The sequence below is a fragment of the Macrobrachium nipponense genome, chromosome 21, assembly GCF_015104395.2.
Source record: "Macrobrachium nipponense isolate FS-2020 chromosome 21, ASM1510439v2, whole genome shotgun sequence".
NCBI lineage: Eukaryota > Metazoa > Arthropoda > Malacostraca > Decapoda > Palaemonidae > Macrobrachium > Macrobrachium nipponense.
The window spans coordinates 43,866,025-43,886,750 of record NC_087212.1 but is presented as its reverse complement, the minus strand read 5'-3'; the positions used below and the strand labels follow the sequence as shown (position 1 = coordinate 43,886,750).

The following is a 20,726-nucleotide window of genomic DNA, read 5'->3' as shown; positions in this document are numbered from 1 at the left end:
AGCACGAAGGTACATTTAACCCTACGCTTTTTTTTGCTCCAACCTCAATCACAATCCCTAAAGATGTGATAACCGAAGACGCTACCGATGACAATTTACAGCTCACTCCCCCCACCCTCCCACCCAACCCAACAGGCCCCATCCCGTGCTTCCGGTATTTCCCTTGACCACAACTACAAGGCAATTCCCAGCAGTCGGCTTGACACCTGCAGTTAATACTCAAGCCGGTTCGTAGCCTTTCACAGTCGTTCTCTCTCTTTCTCTTTCTCTCTTGTTTTCCGGTATCGATCGATTTTGTGATTCCCCCCTAAACGTAATCTCCACGAGATCTATTTTCCTTAATTCAATGCGCGTCCGAGGCACACATGCTTCCCGTCTCATGTCGTGAATCAAAAAACTATTTTCTTTGACTCGATTAGGGAAGAATATGATGTAATTGAGCAATAAACATCGATAATAAATGTCGTTACAAATTTGGACGTAACTTTCAGTATATCACAAATTGTATTCAATGAGTATCAGGTAAGGTTCCCAGGGTTGCTCCAGAGTAACAATACGAAGGTATAATAAAATTCTCGGTTTAAGCTTTTCAAATCTTAAAACAAAAACAGGCTCTTCTATGACCTCAGAAACTGACATTTAAAAAATGCAACTGACATAAATCATGAATTTCATGCAGTTTTTCAGTATTAATACTAAGGAGACTTAGCCTCAGAAATTAACATTTTAAGAAATTCATCTGACACAAAGACACGAATTTAATTTCAAGGCCACCTAAGGAAGCGATCTTTTCCTATTTTGAGACTAAAATTCTACCGTTGCATTAATCATATCCAAACTATATACACTTTATTCGTTCATTTTTGGCATACGAAAACTAACCCAAGAAACCCCACGGTTTAGTGAGAAAAAAATCGAATTCCACCGTGAACCTGTTTCACTGGATACCTAGTTCATTTTTTTTTAGCCTGATTAATAGTAACATCTGTTCTGCGGTTTCAGTGAGTTATAGCTTTCGATGAGTTGCTTGGCATCTGCTGTTTAATTAAGATTTATTGGCTTGAGAACAATCGTAGATTAAGAAAAAAAAAATTCAATTGCTCTCGTTGGTTACCTGTCATGATTTATGACGAGATTCACTGCTGGTTATTCAACGGTGTGTAGAGATGCTTGTGTAGAATAGAGTTTAGATACCCATGTGCAGATTCTCGTGTTTTAGAGGCCAGAGTGTAGACACTCGTGTTTTAGAGACCCATGTGTAAACAATCATATTTTAACAACCTTTGTGTAGACATTTATGTTTTAGAGACCACATGTAGACACTCATGTTTTTAAATCCCGTGTGCAGACACCCAAGCTTTAGAGACCCAAGTCTGTAGACACACATATTTTAGAGACCCGTGTATGGTTACTAACGTTTTAGAGACCCAAGTATAGACTCTCGCGTTCAGAAACCCTTTAATAGACTTACAGATACGCATGCTTAGACATTCGCATTTCAGAGACCCGTCCGTAGATTATAAAGGATTTTATGTCTTTGTTCATTCAATTATCACAGGTAGCAAAGGATTACAAACTAATTAGTATCCAATGGTAATAGCGGGTTTTATTCTAAGGTTAAAAATTTCAGACAAATTGCTCGAAAAAATATTCTCGAGAATCTGGACTATCCACTCAAATCCTATGCCTAACGAACTCTAACACCTATGATGAACAGAAACAAATCTAAATGACTAACATCTTACGAACTCGCACAAAAGCACTGACACACGCAAAACTGCAAAATGTATAAGACATGTTTTATAGACCTACGAGTAGACACTCATGTTCCAGACCCACGTATAGAACATAAAAAATAAGGCAGGACAAACAGCTCGGACAGAAAGCGAAAAGCCTGAGGTCCGCAGGAAAGTTGCAAGAATGCCGCCGAAATACGAAACGCAGGAGCAAGGCGATGCCGCCTGCAGCCTGAAATTCCTGACATTGGCAGCCAGGACCTATCCAGAGCTTTACGTACACTGAGCAACCAACCACCATGCATTCCTCCGAGTAGCGGTTCATTCATGCAAGCGCAGAGGGAGGCAAGATACCAGATGACTTTCAAAGTCAAGCCTGGTTAGGGAGACAGGAAATCTTGACGGATCTTGGGATAAGCGATTCTTGGCGAGTCTGTTTTATAAAAATGATAATATGAGGAAGGTCAGCTGATGGCTTAAAATGATCGGTTTTGATCAAGAACAAGGAGGAAAAGAAACAAACGCAATTACGTATAACCTCCAACGTCCCACGAAACCAAATCACTAGGCACTCATAAAGTATAATTAGTGGATTGCTCACAGAACCTAGCCAAGGGTACGCTACCAGATAATGTTGCCCCGGGCTCCACTATACCCCTAAAACACTCGAGGTACCTCTCTCTCTCTCTCTCTCATGAAACGCTGCAGCACAATGCATTGCTCTTGTAGGACAATGCAATACCAATGCAGCCATGTATAATCATGTAAGCCTGCGAATGTCATGTTTATCCAAGCAAGTACCACAATGGGATTAAATAGTTCTAACATTTTTCAATTCATGTTCAAAAGGCACTTTACAACTTTCTAAGCAACCCAAAATAACTGCTTCAACAAAAATAAAAACACCATTTGAATTACAGTTTATAAGACCTCGGTATAATCTGAGTTATGATTATATTAAAAATGAAAGTGAACTGATGATGATAAGTTATTAAAAAAAAATGTTCGAACGAAATTGTGCGTGTGTGTGTGTGTGTGTGTGTTTGCAATAATGGTTCCTTTAATCCAGGCCTCACTGGATGTGGGTCTAGCCCTTGGTATAGCCTTGATCTGAAGGAAATGCCGATACTACAGCCTTAGGGGGCCAGATTTCACATAACCTGGTCCCCGACCTCCCTCCAAGACTGAAATTGGATGAGATGAATGAAGAAATATTTTAAAACCTTTCTGGTACATCCGCTCTGCACGCTGTACCAAATACTAAAGCATTTAATGTTAAGTCTTTACCGGTGCTCTTGGTAGCGGGCTGATCTAAAAATTGAGCAGAATTATAAGCACAAAGACTCATCAATCACCGAGAGAGATCCTCAGCTCGAGTGCAATTAGTACCTAAAGAGGGCATGTCTGCAAGATTCATCTCACCCAGCTAACACGCCACCCCTCTCTCTTTCTCTCTCTCTCTCAAACACACACACACACAGTCTGAGTTAGAATCAAACGATTTTTTCATATTTTACTCTTTCATTTTTTACATCTCTCACCCAAACTGTGAGAGCTCAAATAATCAAGCGATTCTGTCATTTTCTTTAAACGAATAGGACTCTCTCTCTCTCTCTCTCTCTCTCAATATTTTTCTTTGATGTTGCACAAATCCCTCACGCAAACACTGTACGACCTCTAAAATCAAGCAGTTCTATCATTTTCCTAACATCTTTCTCCTTGAACTTGAAGTAAAGGGACTCTCCTTCCTTCCTTCCTCTCTCTCTCTCTCTCTCTCTCTCTCCTTCCAATCTCATGACCATTTCTGTTCATCGCAGCCTCCAGAAAGCACTTGAGCGAAGCACGAGATGGATTTATGGTCTAGAGAGAATTTAGTATCTAGAGCTCATCTAGACTCCAGCGTATTTACGATTCATTCGGATGGAGTCGACCCTGTGTTTTGTTCTCCTCAATTAAAGACGCCCGTCGCTGGTGGGGAGGGACCACAGAATGCAGGCTACGTTTTATTTTGGTCAGGACAAAACACTGCACCCTTCTGAAGTACCTACGAGTCAAGTTCATTCGGATAGAGAGAGAGAGAGAGAGAGAGAGAGAGAGAGAGAGAGAGAGACCTAGTTAAGACTAAGTATAAAAATGACAGATATAAACTAAAACCCTGTCGTATTCCAATTCACTGCATTAGCGAATGAAGTCACTGCATAAACTCAAAATTAATTCACAATCTAGTTTAATTTAATTTATAAGAAACGGCCAAAATTAAGTTTTCTTTTTTTCGCGGCAGCTTCTACAGAAACACAAGAGGTGTAATGTCAAATATCTTGACATCGAGTATCACGTGCTTAACATTATAAATTCAACGTATCAATTTTCACGACTAGCTTCATATTTTCAAACAGACCAAAACCTATGTTTCATCCATTCTTCTACTATACCCATTCTCTTCTCGCCTTAATTTTAAACTATTTTAGTAATACATTTTGTAATTAACACGTACTAACTTCAAGACGTATTACCCGGTTACGTAAATTCTACTAATGTATTGGTAAATACGACTCCGTCTAATCTCGTCCTCTTTTTGCTAAACAACTCGTCCCGGGAAATGAGAAGTGATATTTCAGACGCTGAGTCGAACTTTTATTTCATGTAGTCGTCATGCAGCAAGAGACAAAATTTTATGTTAGTCTTTTCCCTACACACACACACGGACACACAAAGAACATCCTCTCTATGCGACTTTTGTACTTGAACACAGGTGTTTTTCCGCTCCGTTAAATGTAACCATCTACTCAAGTTTTCCAGCAACAACTGATTAAGAAAAAAAAAAGTCAAAACTTACCACGGATCAAAAGAAGCCAATAGGAATATAATTATCCAAGTTTTAGATTTCAGTCTAGTTTCCGCTAAACACAAAACCGCACTGTCGCCACCACCGCAGAGTAAAATCAAATCACTGTTAACGAAACGAGACTAAAAAAACGAGTTGTAAGGATTCGAACCAATCCGTCCCACTACTACTTACTACACCTGCTCGCACCTCGAGCCAAGTAAACACTGACGGAGAGAGAGAGAGAGGAGAGAGGGTCTGGAAGAAGAAGAAGAAGAAGAAGAAGAAGAAAAAGAAGAATTAACAGCAGCACCGACTCGGCGGCGGAGAGTTCTTCCCCAGTCGCTGAATTCCCCCCTAGATTTGCTTCCCCTGACAGAGGGGGAGGAGTAGGACACAAGAGAAACAACACCCCCCAAATCCCGCTCCCATCCTTCGAGAAGCGGACGGGGGATGCTAGCCAGGGTCTAGGGAATATTTCAAGCCACGCCCACCCACCCACCCAACACGCGATTGAAACCCCCGAGAGCAGCAATTCAAATTTGAAGCTTTATGTTTGGGCAGCGCTCTCCGGCTACAAATAGCTTTAGTGAGAGTTTCGGATTTACATTTATGGATTCGTAATCGAAGGGTTGATCTATCCACCCCAATCCTGCCCCGCCCCGGCCCCCTGCACCCCCAAAACACTCTCTCCCAATTCCTCATAAGTCATACTGCCCCGAAAACAACACGGAATTCTATCTCCCGACTCAACATCGGTCTAGAGTCTAGATATTGAACTGAACCAGGCCGAGTGAGCTAGACTCACTATTTTTTTCTTTCTTTTTTTTGCACTTACAACATCGCCTAATGGTCCGAAGAGATTGCAGGACCTTAAATAATGGGTGTCAAGCATAAATGAATATGTTGAATGACGAGCAAGAAGGAAAAAATATATTTTCAGTAGACATGATGCTCCTTCGAGAAACCCGTTTTCATGTCTCGAACCCAAATGAAATTTTTCGATTATGTTCTCTCAGTTCTCAATTGTCTTTTCTTATATCTGGATAACAGACATCACAAAATCGTATAAAATATCCACGTAACTGCTCCAAATCACACAAATTAGGTTATTACACATAAAAATAGAGGATACTTCAAAATAACAAGAATGGCTCCTTCCCCATCCTTACATCTTTAACCTCTCTCTCAAACATTAAATTGCTTTATTTTTCTGTTTATTGCATTTTTTGCTTCCGGTTAAAATGTCTATCTTTCTTGCTATTTTTCAGTTTATCTTTTTTTTTTTTCAATTTCCCGTAAAATGAATTAATGTAATAGTATCACTTATCTACTACCGAAAAAAGAAAAAAAATATTTCAAAATCAAAATCGAAAAAATAAGCAAGTCAAAATACTAAATAACCTTCTATAAACCCTTTTTCAGTCACCAACGATGAACAAAGTTACGTTTTTATCAGACGATAAATTCCAACTTGGGTTTTCATCAGTAGATAAAATACTAATATCACAGGATAATACAATGTATAGGAGCATTGCAGCTTTTATGAATTGCATGAAAACCTTTTTCCTCACTTTCAGTAAAAAATAAAAATCCCAAACTTTTTCAATAAATAAAAATCAAAGAAAAAATTCTATTTCAGTAAAAAATAAATCCTGTTTCAGTAAAAAAATAAATATAAATATCAAAGATCTTTTATTTCAGTAAAAGATCTAAAAAAAAAAAATCTTGTAATCCAATAAAAAAAAAATCCAGATGTTTTCAATTTCAGTAAAAAGAAATCCGAAAAATAGACTATTACTACAAAATGATTATTATGAAAAATTTTCGCTGTTAGTGGAACCTTTTGGAATAGTCACCTGGCCATAAAAATATCTGAAATTATTGAGTCTTAATGTAACAATTTTCAGTGACAGCACTGAGCTACCCATTACATTTAAAGTTATTCTGGTGCTTCAAAAGAACACAAAACATTAGGATAAGAAACATTTTAAAAACTATGAGAATTAGATGTGATTCTTCGTGGAATGGAATGTAATGAAATATAAAATCTGGGCCAAAGGCCAAGCGCTGGATCCAATGAAGTCATTCAGCACTGAACCGAAAATTGAAAGTAAAAGGGGTTTCAAAGTGCGACAGGATGGAAACCTCGCAGATGAACTGTGGAGCAATTTTTAGGAAAGAGTGGAAAGTAAGATAGACGAAAGAGACCATGAACGGAGGCGCAGTAAAAGGAATGAAAGGGGCTGAAGCTCTCTCTCTCTCTCTGCCTCATCAGGTGTGTACTAGTAAAACACGTTGGTGTCATAGACCTAAGGTGGTGGCACTAAAGAAATTAACTGAGAAACACAACCAGATTGCAAAAAGGAGTTAAACATTAACTACGAAGCTTAGTTTACGAAGTCTTAAGCGAAAGCCTTTCCAAAGCTTTACAAACAGCAGGATAAACAACCACACGAGTTATAGAAGTTCACCAGTAGAACAATGGTTAAGAATCCATACGATTACGTTAAGGATATACCAAATTAACTATTTTTTCCAAGTATTACATTAAAGATATACCAAGTTAACATTTTTTTCCATAAGATTAAGCTAAGGATATGCCAAATTAACTACTTTTTTTATAAGGCTACGTTAAGGGTACGACAAATTACCTTTTTTCCTTAAGTCTACGTTAAGGGTAAGCCGAAATTAACGATTTTGTCCATAAGATTAAGTAAAGGGTATGCCAAATTTACTACTTTTTCCATAAGATAATGTTAAAGGTACACCAAATTAATTTTCTTTCATAAGATTAAGTTAAGGGTACGCCAAATTAACCATTTTTTTCCATGAGGCTTGGTTAAGGGTATACCAAATTAACTATTGCTAATTAACCTCCTGATAAAACACCAGTAGTGGGCTAGAGGATCTACAGGGGTCAGAATTTATAATTGCTAGAATAAAAGCCGAATACCAGTACTAGAAATGAAATAGCCATTTAACTTTGCTCACCTTTCCCTAAATCGCCCTATTGCTGGGCTCGGCAGCCAAAATTTCATAATAAAGAAAATAATAAAAATAAAAGATTTTTTTTAAATTGACCTCTCTGTTGTATACCAAGGAATGACCGTTTGACTTTTTGTTTTTTGCATCCATTCACAAGTAAACTGAATTCACGAGTAGACCTAGAACGCACTGAAGAGCAAAGCTCAGGAACTAGAGACAAACGGGAGATAAAACAACCAACCTGAGATCAAGGAGATCTCTGAAAGCAGAATATAAACTGAGGCCAGCTGTCGCCATTTCTCGACCTCCCATGTGGCATTTGTAAAATTTCCCTGCCCGAAGGGAGCATGCCCTAGCAGCTATTCCGACATCTAAACCACCCCCACAAAGGGGGTGGAGGTGGGGGAGTGGAGGGGATAGTTCTTGTATGCTAATGAGAGTGCTTTGTAGCCCACCAGGTGGTTAGCAGTGTCACCGGTTATAAACCACAGGGCAAGTCAGGGTGGTTAAGCCTTTAACTACAACAATTCTCTTAACAAACTTTAATCATTTACGTACTCCTTATTCCTTTATTTACCGTCTTCATTGTTTCATAGCAATCTGTATCATTTATTTCACCAATTTTTACCAGCATGATAATCATCATCATTATCACCGCTCCCGCCGCTGTTGTGACGCAAAGTCGCTCTCTCTCTCTCTCTCTCTCTCTCCCTTACTCTCTCCGCTCGTTATATCTCGCTATTATATCGATGCGATTATATCTATTATATATATATATATATATATATATATATATATATATATATATATATATATATATTATATAGTGTGTGTGTGTACTACATATATACACTCGTATATATGATTTTTTGTCTCGTCTAAACAGGATACAAACATCAGTTCAATAACGAGTTCACAAAAAGCACTATATCAAACAAACCGCAGATACCGTATAAAATCCCTTACATCCAAGGTCAGTCACGGAATACATCACTCAGACTAATCACTGTCAAGAAATCTGAACAGAGATTAGACATGTACATGACTTTTGAGCTGTTGCTAGGTAGTGGCTCTTCTTAACTGTTGATTCTCTTCCCTCAAATATTTCTTTTTCTCTCAACAGTTCACTTACTAGACCCTTAATCACTTAATTGATCATCTTGCACAGAACAGAACCTAATACAGGATTTAGGCCAAAGGCCAAGCGCTGGGACCTATGAGGTCATTTAGTTCTGGAACGGAAACTAGGCTAATGCAACTACTACTACATACACATTTTTATCGCATCCCCTCTAATTTCATATTCATTTACCGCTTTTGATCCTTCTTCATAACTTCCAATACCACTCAAGTTCTCCTGCCTCCATGACATCCACATGCTCCTCATAAGTCTATGTGCAATTATGCCTCAACCAGAAAACAACTAGATATACCTACAGCCAATTCTCCTTCCACCATTACATCCATCAGCATGCTCCTACAGCTACTCCATACTAACGCAGTGTACTAATCTTTCCTTCACAATTTTTCCTTTACATTCAAATTATGTCAGTTTTTCTTTGGGACCATATATTTCTCATACTATGTACAGTCAGTTACAAAAGCGGTGTCGCCCCGCCAGGCCTGGCTCGGTGAGATCATGCCCTTCTTGCCCTGAAAGTGGCCCTCTTCAAACAACCAGTACATAGTTAGAAAGGTTCGAAAGGGAGGAGGAGGAAAATTACGGTAATCGCGCAAAGAAATGCAATAATGAATGAAATATATATGGGGAGAGAGAGAGCTTTCATTCCTGTGTAGTTATTAATCAGACAGATATACTTGAGACATTCTTCTTAAAGAAACTACATGTTATCATATATTTTTTGGAAAATAATTATTACGAAATCTTATCACATCGTATTGTTTTTAATCGTTATCACATTTTCTAAATAAAAAATGCCTTAAATATTGTTGAAACTGACTATTCATATTAATATTATTCTGACGAAAATATCCTTTTTAATTATCCTATAAGCACGTCTCTCTCTCTCTCTCTCTCTCTCTCAATCTGTGTTCAGTCTTATCTCGCCTGGATTGACTATTTAAATAATGGTAGATGTTTGATATGCTATTTGGATGTGGCCTGGGATCACAAAACCGTAAATGGCTACTCTACCAACTTGTGCTAAGCTGTATCTATTTGTGCCCTAGATTGACTGGGCTATAATTACCTGTATTACCAGTGATATTCGAATCTGTTCACAAAGATGTTACACACCAGGTTTTGTAGCTGTGGGTTGTATAAGTCATCAAAGCATCAACTTTGCAAGGATATTATTTTATTAATTAATCTATGCTTAGAACACATTACTGGATATGCTAATCTAGTACTACAGGATTTGTATTTATGGCATAACTTAGTTGAAATACCGGTATTTGAGTGTGATGGGTCTCTTGGCTCCACCCCTCGCAACCATCTAGGCTACTTATAGGAAGTATTCAATTCGCTATATTTCTTATATTATAGAATATGTATTATATTATTTCCGAAACTATTTATGAAAATAAATGATGCGAAATGAAATGCAGTGAAATGTGTGCATCGGTGCATTAATATAATGATGGTGAAGTATAAAGTATGTAGGTGTTGCAAAACCGTATACTATTAACATATTATTTAGTGTCTCAAATTATTTGGTGATAGTCTTTAGGCCTGGTCGAATCAGTCACGTCTCAGCTAACCATGCCCCCTTCCCCTACCGCCACCAACCCCCACCCCACCTCCGGCTCACGTTTGTCCCTCACCTCACTTCGCCTCTATTTGTGGCTTCAGCGGCTAATATCCAACACACCTTGTTCCCCCTCCATCCTATTCAAGAAACCCATCACTTTCGATATCTCCTGTTCATTAGTGTTTGACATAGTCACGTTTTTATTTTTTGTAATAAAATAATTGTAAACTTTTGGAAAAATATAATGACGTATGAAATACTGTCATCTAAGGATTATTTTTCCTTCCAAAAAACAGCCATCAGAACAATCTCATAATAACTGTAAGACATTGAAATCCCGAACATGAGGAGGTGCCAGGATAAAAGGATATTTATAACAAGGTAGGGGGTTGAAGTCTTGACGGGTTTGCTTATCAACATATATAAGGTAATGATAATAATATCTTTACTGATAGCAGTTAATATCAAAGATACTAAGTCACCATCACGACTGACACAGCGTTATAGGGTTACTGAGATCATCTTTGTATATCTGGTTAAATGCCTCACTATCGTTGACTTTATGAATCCTGGTTCTCCCAAGAGGTAACGTGCTACACACAGCCAAGGACGAGCTGTATATAACGCCAGTGGTCTTAACAGTCGTGTGTTGCAGCCTTTGTGGAGGTTTATTTGGTAATTACGATTATCTACACTTAGGTAAGTGTTTGTCGAGGTCATTGTGTTTATCTATTCGTTTGGAATAATTGTTCTAACATAATGTTGTACACTATAATCTATGTATTATATACTTATCTATGTCAACGTTTGTAGGGATGGCGGCAGCAAACAAAGGCAACTCTGTTGAGCATATACCTCAAAGGCTGCAAACACGACTGTCAAGACCCCTGGCGTTACACACAGCTCGTCCATGGCTGTGTGTGTCACGTTACCTCGTGTGAAAACCAGGATTCATAACGTAAACGATAGTTATACAGACATTAATCAGAGATACAAAGATAATCTCAGTAACCCTATAGCGCTATGTGCCAGTCGTGATGGCGACTTAAATCATTGATATTAACTGCTATCAGTAAAGTTATTACTATCACCACCTTATAAATGTTGTAAGCGAACCCGTCAAGACTTTGATTAAGGTCACCCAATGTCACCTGTCTCCCATCACCTTTAACCCCTACCTTGTTATAAATATCCTTCTATCGCCGCACCTCATGTTCTGGATTTCAATGTCCTACAGTTATTATGAGATTATTCTGATGGATGTTTTTTGGAAGGTAAAATAATACTCGGATGACAGTATTTCATACGCCATTTATTTTCCAAATGTTTACAATTTTTCATTACAAAAAATAAAAACATGGCTATATAAAAGACTAATGAACAGGAGATATCGAAAGTGGTGGGCAGGGGGTTGCGGTGCGGGGGTTGGGGGATGGTTAGCTGAGACGTGACCGATCTGACCAGGTCTAAAGACTGTCCCCAAATCATTATATTAATGTACCGATGCACACATTTCACTGCATTTCATTTCACATCATATATTTTCACAAAGAGTTTCGGAAATAATATAATAAATATTCTATAATATAAGAAATATAGCGAATTGAAATACTTTTTATAAGTAGTCTAGATGGTTGTGAGGGGTGGAGCCAAGAAGCCCATCACACTCAAATACTGGTAACTCAACTAAGTTATGCCATAAATACAAATCCTGTAGTACTAGATTAGCATATCCAGTAATGTGTTCTTAGCATAGAATAATTAATGAAATGATATCCTTGCAAAGTTGATGCTTTAATGACTTATACAACGCACGGCTACAAAACCTGGTGTGTAACGTCTTTGTGACCAGATTCGAATATTATTGGTAATACAGGTAATTATAGTTCAGTCAATCTAGGGCACAAATAGATACAGCTAGGACAAGTTGGTAAAGTAGCCTTTTACGGTTTTGTGATCCCAGGCCACATCCAAATAGCATATCAAACATTTACCATTATTTAAATAGTCAATCCAGGCGATATAGGACGGAGCACAGAATGAGAGAGAGAGAGAGAGAGAGAGAGAGAGAGAGAGAGATACGTGCTTATAGTATAATTAAAAAGGATATTTTCGTCAGAATAATATTAATATGAATAGTCAGTTTCAACAATATTTAAGGCATTTTTTTATTTAGAAAATGTGATAACGATTAAAAACAATACGATGTGATAAGATTTCATAATAATTATTTTCCAAAAAATATATGATAACATGTTTCTTAAAGAAGAAGGTCTCAAGTATACCTCAGATTAATAACTAAACAGAATGAAAGCTCTCTCTCTCTCTGCTCATATATATTTCATTCAATATTGCATTTCTTTGCGTGATTACCGTAATTTTCCTCCTCCTTCCTTTCGAACCATTCTAACTATGTACTGGTTGTTTGAACGTGGGCCACTTTCAGGGCAAGAAGGGCATGATCTCACCGAGCCAGGCCTGCCGGGGCGACACCGCTTTTGTAACTGGCTGTACCTACTATTTATAGAAATGTCATCTCTCTCTGTCAACTACCCCTGTATTAAGGGGACCGCCTCAGATGGGAGGCCTGAAATACGACAATTTTGAGGTCGGTGGGCGAAATCGAGTTTTACTCATTTCTGGTAACATTGATGTGTTCCACAGCCAGACGTAAGATATTAGTGCTCTAGCTAACCTGTAAGTGGGTCAAAAATGATTTTTTGTGAAAGTATCTGCAATGAAAATATCACGAAAAATACGATGTTTTGATATCCTTTCGTTCCGTTGCGTTTTACATAAATTTTCCATAGGTAATCATATTTGTTGTACGACATTTTTCCCATCCGACACTTTCTGATGCGGAGAGGCAGGAGAAGTGTTGCCACACGTACGATAATTGTCGTACATGTACGAAAAAAACGGCCTTGGTACGATGTACAATAGCATTTTCCATAATCGTACGGTTTGTACGATAATTCTAAGGTGTTGATAAGTATATAATTACAAATATAAGTGGTCGGTGAACTCCTCCATGAAACAGGCTAATTTCTAAAAATAAATAAATAAATAAATTTAGAAAAAAAAAATAAAAATAAAAACGATTTCAGAGTCCGTACATGGTTTGCCGCCGCTTGTCTCCAATTGTAACGTGGTTCAAAGCTATTGGAACAGTGGGAGGCACTGAAGCTATTTTTCTCAGAGAAGTGGTTCGCTGAGAAACTATTAGCAACAGAGTTGATTATCAACTCCCTTTATGATCCTTTCATGAAGTTATATTTCATGTTCCCTGACTGGGTTCTTCCAAAGTTTACTGAGTTCAACAAATTTTTCCAGTTAGATAAAGCAGTGATAACAGTTCTCCATGATAAAGTGTCCATACTATTCAGAGACCTTCTTCTCTCCATTTAGGACAGGGACCTATGTAATGAAAACTGATGTAATACTGTAAATCCTGAAAGACTGACAGGCATCTTAGTGACAGCCAAATGTATGTACCTAGGAGGTAAAGTTATGCAGGGATTAAAAACCCCCTCCATACAGGAAAAGAAAGCTCAACAGCAGGAGTTTTTTCAAGAGGTGTAGAAGTTTCCTTGTAGTGGCATGTACAGAAATAAAGAAGAGGTATAATTTCAATGATGGTGTCCTGTCAAAGTTAAACTGTCTCTGTCCAAAAAATGCCCTCTCATCAGAATTCAGAGAAGAATCCCCTCCCCTCTTGCATCTGAGCTTCCCCTGATTGTACCCCCAGATGACCATTCACTACTTCAAAAGCTGGATGATCAATGAAGAATGTTTCCCATATTGCAACATGAACTTAAACATCTCGTTAATGAATCACCTGATAAGTTCTGGGGAGAAGTGTCCCAAAAAGAGTCTAGCTTTTCAGACCTAGCCAATTTTGCTCTAACTGCTCTTTGCTTGCCGCATTCTAATGCTGAATGCGAACGAATGTTCAGTAAAGTTAACCTCTTTAAAACTAAACAAAGAAACAGACCGAAAACAAGGACAGTTAATGGGGCTCTTCTCTCTGCTAGTTGCACGTTTATCATGTTCAGCTGGTGAGTCTCCACCTATAACAATATCATCCAGATATGGATAAGCAAAATCATAAGAAGCTAACAAGTGGGAAATGAACTTCTGAAATATTGCAGGAGCAGAATGAATACCAAATGGTAACCGTAAATATATATATATATATATAGACCCAAATGTGTGTTAAGTACCAAATATTTACCGTCTTCTGGAGCAACTTCCATTTGGAAATAAGCATTCTTGAGATCAAGTCTGGTATAATACTTATATCCAGACACATTGGAAATTAATTCTGACATATTAGGTATTTCATTTATTTTACGAAAATCCCCACAAACCCTAAGGGATCCATTCTGCTTCCTGACAATAACAATTAGCGAGGCATAATCTGAGAATTCTACTCTTATTATAATCTTATTTTTTTCAAGCTCTTGCAGCGCACTCTCAACCTCACTGGGTAACGTCAGTGGCACCGTGCGGACCTTCTGAAAAACAGGAACATGACCAACTTTAGGATACAATCGGGCTTGAAAGTTCTTAATAGGTTTCAAACTATCTACATTATAGTTTTCCACAAAATGTGTTATATTTAACTGATGGACATTAATTATATTGCACTTATCTATTAAATTCCTACCAATCAAGTTATTTGGGGAGTCTGACCCAACAATTATGAATTCAACGTCTGAATGATTTTGCTGTTTGTATTGACAATTTGAAACTTTGACCTTCCCAAATACTTTGAGTGGCACTTGGTTATAACCCTGCAATTTAGTTCTACAGTTCAGTAATGTCCAATTTAACTTCTTGAAATCATCATACTTTAATGTAGAAATAGCTGAACCGGTGTCAGTTTCAAATAAAAATGGCTTATGATTCAATTGACAACTATCAACATAAGGTTGAACAGAACTCTTGTTTACTATACATCTCAAATCATGTGACTTCATCATTGGATTCCTCTTTCGTCGTTGGCGGCGCTCTTGTGAAAACTAACCTGAAGCTGCTGTGCAAGCCTAAGAAGACAATTGTCATAACTTAATTAATACTTTCGCGGGCTCAAGGTGGATTAAATACACACTTCGTGTAAAGTACTCACAGCTTTATTGTTCCTTCACTCCGTTATAGGTGGTATAACTTAAGACTTATGCACAGCGTTACTCTCCTGATCCTGGCTGCCCTTTTTCGGATCTTGTTTACATGCTGACCTCTTTTTGACCGGGTCCCGCCAGCATTACAAAGTAGAAAAATAGTAATGTATCTCTATATCAGGGTTGTAACCTATATGCAGTATGTATGCTATATTTTTTTCAGTTTTAGACATCAAAGGTAGCGTTGGAATTGTTTGACAAGGAAATTCTGAAATGTCACCCTTGGGGAGATCCGGTCAGGGCGACGTAAACAGAACATAGAAAACAACTTTATTTTCGAAATATTAAGTTGAAATAGCATTTTCTGATAATTTTCCCGGGAACGTTTCAAAAAGTTGTCATTTATCTCCTATTTTGCTAATCACTGACTTCTCATTTTGCCTTAACATGAAAACTCTGTGTGTGTGTGTGTGTGTGTGTAACACACTCGATCGGTGGCCGAGGCAAAATACCCTGTTACACTTCTTTACAGTATACATGGGATTTCTGAATGACGAGTCCAGGGCAAATTCATTTTAAGAACACTACCAGAAAGTAATCTATCTTTTTATATTTTACCGTAAATGATTTTTCATCACATAATAATATAGAAGCTTCACTTGTATGTGTGTTTACGTCTATGGCATTTCAAAAGAAGTCTTGCGGTTTCTGCCGTGTTGTGTGTCGTCCGCCCGACGTCGGTGACGAAGCAAACTTTCATTATAAAGAGACTCCTGTTCTACAACTATTAACGTCAGTAATTTTATTTAATAGTGTATGAAAGAAGTGAAGATAACTTTCTACTTATATAATATCAGCAGGTTGATCTGAGAAAGTAAACTGATGGGATTTCATTTACAAGATGGTTTGTTGAGTGTCTTCAAGACCAAGTAATTTCGCTTAAGTTCCTGCAGCAATTTTACAACTGAAGGATACGGGTATGGTAGAAATCAATTAATTTATATTTTACTGGACATCAGTTGCCTTGTGAATGAAAAGGTATTGGTAGGCCTATATAAATATTCCGCAGCGAGCTAGACTATGGCAGTTGACGTTTTTCTATGCAGTTTTACCTCCTATTCGTTTCGGGAACAAATGATCAGCGTAAGGCTACTGAACCTCTATAGGCCTATTATCCCAAAACATTTTGCGGACTACAGTGGATATTGGTAATTTGGTATAGGTATTTTAGGCGGGTGAAAATACAAGAGTGAAATAGGCATACAAGGAGGTATTCTAACATTGCCATGGCAACCTGTAGTATCTGTAGCTTCTGATTCTGAAAAGGGTAAACTTTTTTGGGTTGGGGGTGGGGAAGTGATACAAGGATATGTTTTAAATGGTCCATGATACTTTAATGAAGGGTATTAAAGTGCAGCGTGCATTAGTTAAGTAAGGACCTGGTAACTTAGGCTTGTGTTAGTAGTCTACCAGGCTATGACCTGATACCTAAGGTTAAGTTCAGGTTAGGTAAGGGTAGATTCCCAGCCGATAATTTTTAATGTTAAGTTCCCAAAGTTAGGTTAAGTTGCAGACCAGGAGGCGGCAAAAAAAGTCTGGCTATGTAAGGCCTTCTGTGCCTTTGACTTGGTTACATTGGGTTGCAACCCTGTTATTTTAATTCACAGTTCCATAAATTAGAGTAGGTTGGGGGGGGGGACGCTCATGAGAGCGAATCCTCCTGGCATCCTAAGTCAGGATCCCCTGATAGGTGAAGTAAGTCAATGATTTTTCACCCACCCAAATACCCAGCTTTCCATATAAAAGGGGGAGGGGGGGGGGGTTTATTATATAGGAAAAAAAAAACGTATTTTGGCCAAGCCCGACGTACTAGATATAAGGCGTTTTTTTTTTTTTTACAACTCGTTCAAATGCAAATTTCCTCGTTAATTGTAGTACAGTAATACCTTGATAAAAGAGACAGTCTTCACAGTAATACTTGGACAAAAGGGACGGTCTTCACAATAATACCTGGATAAAAGGGACAGTCTTCACGGTAATACCTGGATAAAAGGACTGTCACCACAGTAATACCTGGACAAAAGGGAGGGACAGCATAGTAATACCTGGACAGTCACCACATTAATACCTGGTTAAAGGTGACTGACAGCACAGTAATACCTGGATGAAAGGGAGTGTCACCACAGAACACTGGATAAACGGTACAGTCACTACAATAATACCTGGATCAAAGGGATAGTTACCACAGCAATACCTGGATAAAAGGGACAGTAATACCAGTCAGTTCACCCCCACGACTGTTAGAAGGGTGAATGTCCACGTGTAAAAAGTAGAACTGTCAGTCGGACCATCGCTCATTTGCCAGAAGAGTGACACAACTCAAAAAATGTGTTTGGAGCTATTGATACCAGCAGATAGCCTCTTCTTTATTCCATATTGTGGTAAAAAAAATTATTATTTGTATTTGTCATTAAAACAGCTCAGTAAAAGAATTATCTAAATATAAATGGACAGAGTATAGAGAATTTCAACTTCAGATTGCTTTTCCCGAAATATACAAATTTTCGAGTTAAGACACTCTTCTGGCAAATGAGCGAATATATACTCATATCCCAATTTTGATCCTCATTTAACTTTGATGTTAAAATTGGTGATATAAGTGAATTATAATCAAGTCTGACGATTTGGTTTGTTTCTCCGTTTATCTAATGAATAGAACTCGGTATTAAGAATATTATTATTATTACTATTATTTGTGAATTGTGTAAGTAAATCCCTATGTAGTATTCTTGCTTAAGATTTGCATAGTCTCATGTCCAATTACCCTTTTAGGGCATATTTCGGTACTAGCTATGATTTATTTTTCCCGTGATGCAGTTGAGTCATCACGGAGTTTATTGTTATTTCAACGGAATAGATAAATTGATAAGAAGAGTGACATTTTCTCCTTCGGTTCTAAGTTAAATGGACAATTTCCCCATGGTCCGGACCTTAAAGGGGAACTTCTTGTTGCATTTCAGATGTTCCATATGTGGTATTATTCCATTCAAGTGCCCCAGTGAAAGTTTTTTTTGGAAAGGGGAGGTTTCTTATTTTTTACAACCAATTTTCTATTGAACCATGAGTGCAGCCATTTATGTGCATCTCATTGTTATGCGTGACGTCATGTCGCAGTATGCTCAAATAGGCGGAACTATTCCACCAGGCGTGCTGTCTACAAAATTCATGGAATGAAGGAACAAATGAAGAATTACGGACCTTCGGGGCAAAAAAGAGAGAGAGAGAGAGAGAGAGAGAGAGAGAGAGAGAGAGAGAGGAGAAGAGAGAGAGAGAGCGAGAGAGAGAGAGAGAGAGAGAGAGAGAGAGAGATTTCAGCAATTTACAACACCAAGAGACAAGACATAATTAAAATTCAGAATCTTTCCTGCTATATTTCGATAAACCAAAATATCTCTCGTGGAATATAGAAAATCAACGAAAAATCAAGAGTGAGAGAGAGGAGAGTATATGAACTGGATACTTCAGATATGGATTTCAGTTTGTTATTAGGACGTTTTTGTCAAGATGTTGTTGGAAATCCGGAAGAATAGTCATCTTGTTTGGTGTGGCTGCCTATTTGCTGGCGAGATTTCTCTCCTGACTGATGATGATGGAGCTGAACAGCCTAAGGAAAAGGAACTGGACGAGAGAAATACGGCCTTGCGAGACGCCATCCAGTACCAGAGAGAGCAGCGCGTGCAATTGGACAGGACAATAATTCTTCAGCTACAACAGAGGCTCTACTACCAAGAAGCTACGCAGAAGGCGGGCGGAAGGGAAGAACGTGTTCGTGAAATGCAGATCATTCAGGAGGTGTTGCAACAGCAGGCCTTGCAAGAGAGGGCCCACTCGCTCGAAGCTAGAACGATACAGAGAAGAGGGAGAAACGGCAGCTGGAAGACAAGATCGTAAAGATGGCCGAAGAAAACCAGCATCTGAAGAACAACGTGAAGGAAATTGGTGAGAGGAACGATGCCCTTTGTGAGAGGATAAGGGAACTGTCTGGGCAGTGGCCAGACGTAAACTGCCTGCTTGAGGGGCTCGAGAAACTGCTACGACAGAAGGAGAAAATAGCGAGGCTCATCCAGGAACAAAAAGACTCAACCGAAAAGTGGGAGTCCGACAGGAAACAGCTGGAGCTGAGGTTGGAGCGCCTGCAGAAGGACTTGGAGGACCTCTTGGAAGGAAAAGTGTGGACTCCAGTGTGAAGTTGAGAGAGCGAAACTCTTTAGGAACGAGCTGGCATGCCTTCTAGAGGAAGGAAATGGTGGCCTGGAGTCGCTGGAGAAGAAGGCCGGTGTCCAGAGCGAACGGAACGACCAGATGGATGATGAGGTTGGATGGCTGCGAAGAGCGAAGGAGAAAATGGTGTCCGATTTGAAGAAGCTCCAGGAGAAATAAAGACGAATGGAGGAGAGCAACTGAGAACTGCAGAAGATTCTGTCGATGTTCAAGAAATGGCGTGATGAAGACTGCACTGGCCTCACTCAGACGGATAAGATGTGGACATTTTGAGGAGGATGTTTATTGAATGGAAAATTTGATGTTTATTTTGTAATAAGTTTGTTTTGTTAATCCTTGAAGGAAATTGAACTAGAAAAGAAGTAAATATGTTAAAATGTTTTCGTAAGAGTTTTATTGATTCGTGGATGGAAAAGAAGAGCGGGGGAATATAGAAAGGGGGAAGAAAATAAGGGGATTCGTGTAGGTGCCGGGAAAAGAAAGAGGATTAGGAGAAGCCCAAAGAAAATTGAGAGGATTCAAAAGGATGGGTGGAGGTGCCAGGAGAAGAAAGAGAGGATTCAGTAGGATTCGTGGAGTGCAAGGAAAAGAACTACAAGATTCAGAGAATCCCCAGAAGATTTGAAAGGATGCAGTGGCATATTCTAGTTCTAAGGAACAGAATAGCTATTACACTGTTCAGGGAGTGGAGGGCGAGGCTCGCCACTGGTCCCGGGACGGGCGGGCTGGGTCCGCTGCAGGTCCCGGAACGGGCGGTCAGGAGTCCCCCACTGGTCCCGGGATGGGCGGGCAGTGCCCGCCGCGGGTCCCAGGACGGACGGGCAGGCATCCGCCACTGGTCCCAGGATGGGCGGTCTGGGCCCGCCGCATTTCCCGGGACGGGCGGGCAGGCGTCCACCACTGGTCCTGGGACGGGCGGGCCGGGACTGCCGCGGGTCCCGGGACGGGCGGGCAGGCCGTCCGCCATGGCCGTCCCAGGATGGGGGTCTGGGGCCCGCCACTTTCCCGGGCGGGCAGGCAGCGTCTGCCACTGGTCCAGGACGGGCGGGTGGGACCGCCGTGG

The 20,726-nt window shown here is 39.3% G+C and overlaps 1 protein-coding gene across 3 annotated transcripts in view; it reads right to left on the bottom strand.

Moving 5' to 3' along the window:
- LOC135197984 (uncharacterized) overlaps positions 1–20,726 on the bottom strand; it is a 174,815-nt gene that overhangs the window by 136,706 nt on the left and 17,383 nt on the right. Inside the window, exon 1 of one of the 3 annotated variants that reach the window (XM_064225303.1) lies at positions 4,573–4,872. The exons of the other annotated variants lie outside the window; for them this stretch is intronic. The gene's annotated coding sequence lies outside the window, so the exon portion shown is untranslated. Of the gene's footprint in view, positions 1–4,572; positions 4,873–20,726 lie in introns of those variants that run through there. 3 annotated transcript variants of the gene reach the window in all.